We start from the raw sequence: 9,946 nt of genomic DNA, 5'->3' as shown, positions 1-9,946 counted from the left end.
TCTTGACTGAAGTAGGCGAGTGCCTGATGAATCCAAGATGGGCAGGTGGGATGGTAGGCTGCTTCCTCCCAGGCAATGCAGATGAACTAATCCAAGTTATAAAGGAAATATGGCAAGATGCTGTCTCAAGACTCGAGATCCACACGTCTGGTGAGGTCCTGGACCTGGTCAAAAGCTGCACAGCTTACAGAGAGAATTCACTTAAATTTATACTGGGGAAAACCACACCCAACAGCATAACACCTCCCACTCCTGGCTGCAGACAGCAAATCTCTTCATGGAAGTGATGGCATTATATCAAACATTGTCACCTAGGCTGACTATCATAATTGCTAACCTTCTGAAAATCCTGGCCAAGCCAAGTCAATAAAGAACCTCACCCATTACACATTACCCACTGTTCTATCAACCCAAGTGATTTCAGTAACATTGAAGAATGTGAAAAGGAAGGAGGGATGGGCAATACCCTTCTAGAAATAGCTTCATCAAACTGGATCTCAAACACCATAAGGTTTTGACATTTTGAATATTTATGGTATCTATCTGGCTCTGGCCCCTAGCACAAATTCAGTGTCATGTCTATTGTTACACAGAGCAGCTTCATGAAAAGAAAAATAGAAGAGCTTTCAAAATAGAAGGCTTTCAAAAAACCTCAAACTCACTCCTATCCATTCAATTCTCAGACATGACAACTCTATAGGAGGTATGGCTCCTGTGGGTTTCTGACACTGTAAGTTTTTTTTTGTTTTTTTTTTTTGCTCAGATAGCACTGTCTTTCGCCATCAGAACAGCTGGCTATTTGGAACTGTAGAACTTTGGGAATATAGCCCAACTGTTAACCACTATGCCACCAGGGCTTCTGTTGGTCTTATGACATGATAAATCATTCCAGGAGTAAATGGCCTCCTATCTCCCCCAGGTATTCCAATACCTAATTAGCTCTGCCTTTGCTGGGTCTTAGTAGCCAAATACCTAATCAACAAAGCTCCACCATCTCTCTATAGTACAGTAACAATTACTGAATCCAACTAGATGTGTTTAGATTATTGATCTCTGAAGAAGAGCCCAGCACATTGTCTTAGTTCTTAAGTGTGTTATGAAGGAAACATCACTAATTGGGGTTTTTCCATTCAAAATGTATTTTCTTATAGATTAGGTGGGTAGAAATTGCATGGCTTATGTTACATATCCTATCAGTCATAGGATAATGCTCTCTTATTCTGTTGGGTCTGGGACAAGGTCCTTGCTTGCTTGCAACATCTGTGGGCTTAACCTGCCTTAGACAGCACCGTGTATGTGTGCTTCAACATTACCTTGGGTCTGGGAGGTTCACTGTGTAGGGACTGCTAGACCACAGAAGAACTCTGATCCAGGTCTCCTTTCTTTCTGTAGTCAGATCCTGCACCTATCTTTTCAATTCCCTATAATGTTTTTAGAGATGAAAGGTTGTGGAGCCACGCATCCTGAAAATTCCCTTACCTTTATCTCAAAAAGATTATGAAGGGATAAAGGATTTACTAAACAGCCTGAATCCCTTTACCGTGGAACGTCTTCATACATGATCCCATCACAACTGATCCATCAGAGTTCCACTTTATATCATAAACATAAAATAAACCAAACCCAGTAACACTGTGTCCATTCCCCCTCATAACCAATCATTGGGCAGATTAGAATCGCTCCCTAGTTCCCTCAGTGTTGTCAATAATAGGATCCCCAAACTACTGGCCCTATTGCATGCCCTATTATCAGGAAAACAGAAAAATTACCCACATCCTTGAAGGCAACTGTAAATGTTTGTTTTATGTATCATAATCCAGAATACGTGTAAAAAAGTTCTCACAGACATTGAGTCAGAGCAGACTACTAACAACTATTTAGGACAGGGCAGAACTGCCCATGAGGGTTTCTAAGACTGTAATTCTTTATGGGATTAGAAAGCCACATCTTTCTCCTATAAAGTACACGTGGGCCATTCCATTTCCCCTCAAGGGGAAGTACCAGGTACTTTGGTAAACACTAAAATAAGTCTCTATGGGAGCAAACTTCTCATCTTTCTCATTTGGAGATCTGGTGAATTTGAAGCCTCCAACTCTTGATCAATAGACCAACTGAGCCTACTTCTTGACCAGACTTCAAAACTGACATCATTACATAATTGCTACACTACTGAGAATTATGATCCCAGCAAATTGATATAGAGAATGAACCTCTGCATATAGGTAAGATATTAAACACAATGAGGGCACTGAATAGGGACTGAGGTGTGAAAGAGAGGGTGAACAGTACATCCAAATCTGTTTGCCCTGTTTATATTGAATAGAGCAAGTCAATCCATATCTTCAAAATGTAATATAGATTACACCCAATTCACCCCAAAAGTAGACTTGTATGCCTTCTGTCATATGCTCATTATAAAAGAAATAAATACAACATATGTAAGACTCGCACAAGCAGAAATTCCTTCTTTTCCCATTTGGGTGGGTAGAAAGATAAATTTTTAGGTGACTGGACGAATACGTAGCATAATTTCATCTTGCTTGCATGCACAATAAGTGCCCATGGAAGCAGAAGTCAAGAGATCAAGTGAACCATGGCATTGAATAAATCTGCTTCAAAAGACCTCTTAAAAGTGTTGAAAACCAAAGATGTTACCTTGAGGATCTTAATGTGTACCTTCAGGAGCCTTGGAATTTTCTGTTTCTTTCTCTCTCCTGAAACCATTTTGAGACATAATCCAGACATCATGTCATTCAATAGTTGGATCGTGTCATTTAAATGACTATCTATCATTTCAAACATTTTCTTTTTTATATATATTTCTTGATATCAACTCGCCATTATCTCCCACCAGGAACCCTTAATGTAGTTATAGTTTCTATTGAGTCACCCACACTGGGTTGTATATACCAAATATAGAGAGAAAGATCCATAGCAGAGTCAAGAAAGCTGCCAACAACAACAACAACAAACTCAATATGAAAAACAAAACCAGAAAGTATTAAAAACAAGATTGAGGTCAAAGTGTATCGAAAGGGTGATCAAATGACAAGTTTTTAACTATTCAAGTCAGATTTTTATTTCAATCTACTATAATCATTTCTATAATAACTCTGCCTGATAACCAGGTTATTCCCATCCCTTAAATATGGTCAGAGAGATATCACCAGAAGCTTATTCCATGTGTAGATTCCACAAATGTAATTTGGTCTTCAACTGTCATCCATAACCTTCTGCAAAACAGAGTAAAAAAAATTAAACTCTAATACTATTTCCTCCTTCAGATTTGGATGTTCTTATTGACAATCCTTGGATCATGCATGCTGGTGTTCTTCCATGTGGGCTTAGTTGACATTACACTTAGATGACTGCTTGTTTAAAAACAAGGCTTAAGACCCCAGACAATAATCTTTCTGATAGCCAGATACCATCTAATTTCTTCACCACACTTTGCTGTAGCACCCATGTCTTCTGTGGTTCCTTTAAAAGGGCATATATTGATCACGGATATGTCATAAGAACTATTGTTCTTAGATTGAGTTAGGGTCAATTGAAAACCCCACATGCACCCCTAACTCTGTTTACTATTCACCTCTGGTTCACCTCACAGACATTTTTGTTATTTTATGGCAGAGAACTTTATCAATCATCTCCTTGGAGCATGTGATACTTCTGTTTATAGTGTCATTGATTTATCACATGATAATATATTTAAAACACAATTGAGAATAGGAAATTAAACAAGTGCACAGACAGTATTTTAAATTGCCTGTGAAAATGAATGTGAAAGTTGTACATTCTTCAGTGCATAGAAAGGAAGACTGAAGAAGAATCAAAGTGTTAGAATGTAGTAATGGTAGAAAACATTCAAAGTACCATGGACTGTCAAAAGTGAAAACAAATCCTTCTCAAGGACTAACACCTTGAGTTTCCCAATAAGGCCGTTTGTTCTGAGAACTTAATGCTTAGTCTGCTCCTTCGTTCCTTGTGTACTTTGAGGAAGGGCACACGTGCTTACTAACCCATGTCCAGAGTGCTCCTTAAAGGCAAAGATGGCAAGTTTTGTCTAATATACTTTGGACATGTTGTCAGGAGAGACCAGTCCCTAAAGAAGGACGTCATGTTAGGGAAATTAGGGGCAGTGAATAATAAAGGAAGCCCCTCATTGAGATGGACTGACACAGGGACTGCAAAAATGGGCTCAAACATCAGAACATTTTCAGGATGGCACAGGACTGAGTTATGGCCCGTTTTCTTCTACATAGTGTTGGCCCTGAAGGAGTCAACAGAGGCTGAAGGCAGTGGACTGTTTCCATGGACACCAGATACCCCTCACAAATGAGGATGTAGTTCTGGGAACAGGGCCTGACCAAAGACGCTGTGCTCCTTCTCCAGGACTAATGCCTTGAGTTTTCTGATAAGGCTGTTTGCTTTGAGAACCTGGTGATTAGTCTGTTCCCTCATTCCTCGTGTACTTTGAGGAAGTGTACACGTGCTTACAAACCCATGCCCTAGCTAGCAGAGAAAATAAAAGACCGTGCAGGGCGGCCATCATCGCGACATCCAGTCAGAGGTCTTAGCCCTTCGCTAGTATTAAACACATTCCCCATGTCCGTGTCTTGTTTCTGCTCTGATTCAACTGCACGCTACAACATACCCTTGCTATGAGCTAGAACTTACTCGATAACACCTCTGAAAAATCAGGATGGTGAAGGGATAAAGGGTTGGTACTCCAACCTACATTTGTGACATGGTTTATCACATAAGCTCACCCATGGTGGACTCATACAAATGGAAAACAATATTCATAATATATAAGAGAAACTAACATCCTTCTGTGGGCTCTATATTCACTCACATCTACCATGTAGGACTGAAAAGATCTCTCTAGAATTTCCAATGCTATAAATCTCAATGGGAGCAGTCTCATCTTTCTTTGCTGGAGTAATTTAAGGTCACAGACCTACAAATAAGCCTTCACACAACCAGGGCTTCAAATTTACAAGGTGGCATAATTGCCAATCTACTGAGTATCATGGCCCGACCAAACTGACACAGAAAAGACCCAACTCAGAGAAACAAGTTATGCATAAGGGAAAGCATGCCAGAGACCAACTGCAAAGGCAGTTAAGGCAGTAAGATAGAGGGTGAACAAGACCTCCAAATTACTACACCCTGTTTATGCTGACTAGAGCATGGTGAATATGCTCTGGAATGCCATTCAAACAATGCAAAGCAGACTTGTGTACAAGCTCTGTCTTTTGGTTTGGAGCCCAGGATATAACTGTTGACCACTCTCGTGGAGTTCATTCAGCACGCTAAATAGCCACCCCTTTGATGGTTTCTCAGGCTGTAAATGTATCATTGTCCTTTCCAGTGAAGCACCAGGTATATGTAGCCCACAGACCATGTCCTTAGCTGTTGAACATTTCTGTCACAGCACCACTAGGGCTAAATTCCCAATTCCAAATTCCCAACAAAAGTAACATCATGATATAGGGATAAATTCCCAATTCCAAATTCCCAACAAAAGTAACATCATACTATAGCTTCCTAAGCACCAAGAAGCATTGCCCAACCAAGCTGACACAGCAAATAATGCATCACTGGTGGGAAAGGTATGGAAAGCGAATCTTCAAACATGGTGATATGGGAATTATAAAGAGGGTGACCAGTACCCCTTCTCTGGATACCCATTCCTACTGAGTAGAGCAAATCTTCACAGATTCTGAATAGACATAGGAGTACACCCATGACAAACAAAAGATAACATGCTTCAGTTATGTATGACAACCACAGGAGAAAGAAATACCAGGAGTGGATGGGTTCAAAAAGGGCTGAGGAGGTGGGAAAAAGAAATTGAGGGTATGGTTGTAGCAATGGGGTTCTATCGTGGATGGTGGTAGGGGAAGTTCCTTTTCACTTTTCAACATCTGCAGCGCCTACATTCCTAGGGGATCCCTGTACACCAGGCATCCATGAAGCCTAGTTACAGAATGTTCCAAGGGCAGGGGCTTTGCTTCACAGACACATCTTGTGCTCTTGGTTGCTAATTCCTGATGGTGTTCAGCAGTCCCTCTACCTGCTGGCTTCTCCCTCCTCTGAGCTCTAGTAGGAATGAGATGTGAAGCAAGTAAAGGTGTGACTTCAGTCAGGCTGGGAATCAGGGCACACTCTAACCCTTACCTTCATCATCCTTCTTAATCATAGCAAACATAACCTACTCCTCATAAACCTAAGGAAAGCTCACTAACATAGGAAACATCTGCCAAATGGGATTGAGGTCCAGGGGCAAAAGTTAAGTTGGAGAACACAGGGCAAAGGAGAGAGTTATGTTGTCAACTGTCCATCTGGATGATGATCATTTGATGCTCTTCGTAACAAGGACTCAGAACATAAAGTATTGAATGGGGCCTGTTAGACATAAGGTCAATCTCAGTGCCCTCATGACCTGTCCAAGATGCCTCGGTCCAAAGAACCTTCAGGGGCCACATAGCAATCCTGAAGGATAGAGAGCTTCTGAATGGAGAACTTGCATCCTGTGACAGCATGGTGCAGCAGGACCTTCAAGACCACCATGAAGGTTGGGTTTCCACAGAACACCAGGGTTCTGGGCTTTAAACAGAGGCTCAGAGCAGGCCACCAGGCCCTGGACTAAGAGTCCCATAATCCCTACAGGGAATTAAGTTAAAGTGGATTCGGGTGGTTGAGGCCCTGAAGTGGGAGGAAGCATGACTTAAGGCAACCATGGAAGCACCATTCAAATCCAGGAATCTAAGGTGTCTGGTGTTGGGACACGAGGACAGGCATTCAAGTCAGAGCCCAAAAGCTTGCACTCTGTTATGCTGAGTGTATCCAAGGGGCTCTGCAAGCATCTGAGCAGCAGTTTTCCTCAAGTCATTGGACAGATTTCATTATGAGGTAGTGGAGCTGATACAGATGGCCCAGTTGAGAGGCAAATTGGGCAAGTAGCTTCTCCACTCCATCCTCCTTCTCATACATCCTGAAATTCAGGATGATCCCAGAAAGTTGGCTGTGATGGTGGAGCGTTTTGTTGGAATGTGTCAGGTGAGATGCCTGGCAGGTGATGCGATCAAACATGTGGTAGACCAGGAGTCTGGGTGAACCTGCTTGAGCACTTTGTGCTCATAAGCAGAGTAGGTCTCCTTGTGGTTGTGCTGGACTTTCATGTGGTCCTTCCTCTGAGCCTTAGGCACCACCTCCTTGGGCTCTTCTCCAGGGAAGGCTCTGACTGAGCCGGGTCCAGCATGCTGAGGGTAAGGATTTGAGAAAGAATCATGCAGTCACAGCAGCGAATAGTGCCAGAGGATTTGTGAGCAACTTGCTGAGAGGTTGGCTTTACATCTCCCATCTGCAGACCATTAATTTAGAACCTCTTGGGGCAGGCAAGGCCCCCCCCAGCTGCACTGGAGGTTGAAGACAGAAATTGTCAGGGGTAAGGAGCCTGCAGGGTGTGCTCTGGTATTGTTTTATACTATGGTAACTCTTTGGTTTCTGTGATTTTACGTTAATGTGGTTTTTTGTTTTTAATGGTGTGGAATGTAAAAATAAAATCTTGGGGAAAATCCAAAACAGTACACACAAGGAAATCATCTATTCTCACAAACATATATTTTAACTCTGCCTCAAAAGTGAGGATGGCAAGACATCCTCTGACATTATGTGGGCAAGCCCTCAGGAAGAACATCACGAGAAAAAGGAAGAGAGAAGAGGGGGAGAGAGAGAGTGAGAGCGAGAGCGAGAGAGATTTCAAGGGGCAATACTCACATAGGCTCCCCATATAAACAGTATCTGAAATTCTTTGTCATTGAATAGATTGTTGATTTTATCAATGCAGTTGCCTTATTCCCCAGGGGAATGATTGACAGTGATTTTCGCTTTTGTTTCTTGGTTGAGTTTTCTTTTCCCCCTGAGATTTGTTTGTGTGTTACTGTTTTGTGTTTGTCACCATATGCCCACCAAATTGAATCAGAGGCATTCATCACCTGTGAACAAGTGTATGGTTTTCCGGGATCCCACTTAATTCTCACCTCAATCCAAGAATAGTCAGCCCCCTGAACTTGGACCTGCTGGAGACTTGTCTTCAGGCATGAAGAGATCATCGTTGAAAGGTGGCTAGAGAAAAGTGTGGTGAAGAAAGCTGGTTGAGCCCCGCTATCTGTTGGAAGAGGGTCTGAGGTCTTAAAGGCTTTTATTAAAACAAGCAGCCATCTACGTGAGCCATCCACTAAGTCCACAGGGAGGAAGCACACCAGGGAAAATACAAAAAGGAGGATAACAGGATCCACCTATGAAGGAGAAGCATGGGGATTGATATTGGGGATATCTCATATGCTGAAGCCTCAATGAAGAGTGCGAGCCCACAATCTATCTGCAGAATATCTGGTCACATCAAGCCTTGGGCAGATGCCCTCTCCCCACTGGTGAGGGGCTGGAGAAACTTGATTATCAGCCTGAGATGATGGGCAACGTGATCACAGGGGATAAAACCATGGTATAATATGATACATGTTTGGTTGGCATACCTCAGGATCTACCCTATCTTTGCTCTAGGGTCAAATATTTCTTGCTCATTCCACGATGGAAATTTCTTCTCTGGAGTTTCAAATGTTGAGTTTTTCTCCTTACTCTTCATATTTATTGTTTAGTTATATTATTATTTTGTTCATTTTATTTTCTCCTTGTTGTTTTGTGCTATATTTGTCTTTTATTGTTCCTATTGGGTTTCCTGGTGTGTGAATCTCAGGAGGAGTGGATGCATAGACAATAAATTATGCACTGGTTTATGGGACACGTGGAAAGTGGGGGGGTATGGAGAGTGTGAGGGGATTTGGAAAGCAAACCATGAATAAGGGAGGGGAAACACTAGGACCGATTATGATGTATATATACATATATATATGTATATATAATTTTTCTAAAGGTGATTTAAGTATGGAAGTGCAATATTTTTACTATTATATCAAGAAAACTACTTTAAAAATTTTGGCTCAACTTTTGCACACCAAATTCATCTGCGTATTATGTACTCAAAGATGAAACAGCTGACAGATCCCCTGTATCCACAGGCAAAATTCCAGATGCACCCTGCTCTCAAACAAAGACTTTTGTCCAGATAATACTGGTTCCAACTTGAAATGTGGTCAGCTGACCTCCCCAGGCCTGATAAGAATCGGTTCCAGCTGCAGAGATTTCCAGATGGTTCCAGGAACAAAGTGTCTTGCATGGCTTTAAAAATGTCGATGGCAGTGCCTTTTCCCTACACACTGTTTGTATTTTTAACTCTATTTCACTCTGGGTTTTTTTCCTTTCCACTTTAATTAGCTTGTGTTCTTTATTGTGGAGCACCAAAGGAGTGGATGCCTAGAGATAATATCTGATGGGAAGGTTTATCAGTTACATCAGGGGGATATCCAGGTTGAGGTTTGGGGTGGGTGGCGCAAGTGGGGAGGTTGAAAGGATTTGAGGAGTCAAGGATAAATGTGGGAAGGGACTGAGCATTAGAACTGAAAGTCATTTTAAAGGGGATTTAATCGTTAGGAGTGTATGTTCAGGAGAAAGGCATTGTTGTGAAATGGATTGTGGTAATGATTGCACAACTCTTTTTGAGATGATTGAACTATTGAATTGTGGGATATGTGGACGAAGTGACCCAAAAAGTGTTCAAAAATAAAAGATATCCTTCACAAAAATTCACTAAGTAAGCTATGCACAAAAGAGTCCAAAAGCAAACAAAAGCAAGCAACCAACCAACCAAACAAACAAAAAACAGGTAGTTTCATAGTGTTTGACAGTTTTCATTGAGGTAAAAATGGGAGTGGCCCAGGTGCATAAGCAAATGTGGTGAAGAAAGCTGATGGTGTCCAGCTATCAAAACATATCGCATCTAGGGTTTAAAAGGCTTAAAGGTAAACAAGTAGCCATC

This window comes from Echinops telfairi, unplaced genomic scaffold (genome assembly GCF_000313985.2).
Source record: "Echinops telfairi isolate 266 unplaced genomic scaffold, ASM31398v2 ScPeMD7_7434;HRSCAF=8472, whole genome shotgun sequence".
NCBI lineage: Eukaryota > Metazoa > Chordata > Mammalia > Afrosoricida > Tenrecidae > Echinops > Echinops telfairi.
This window is presented reverse-complemented; position numbering follows the sequence as displayed.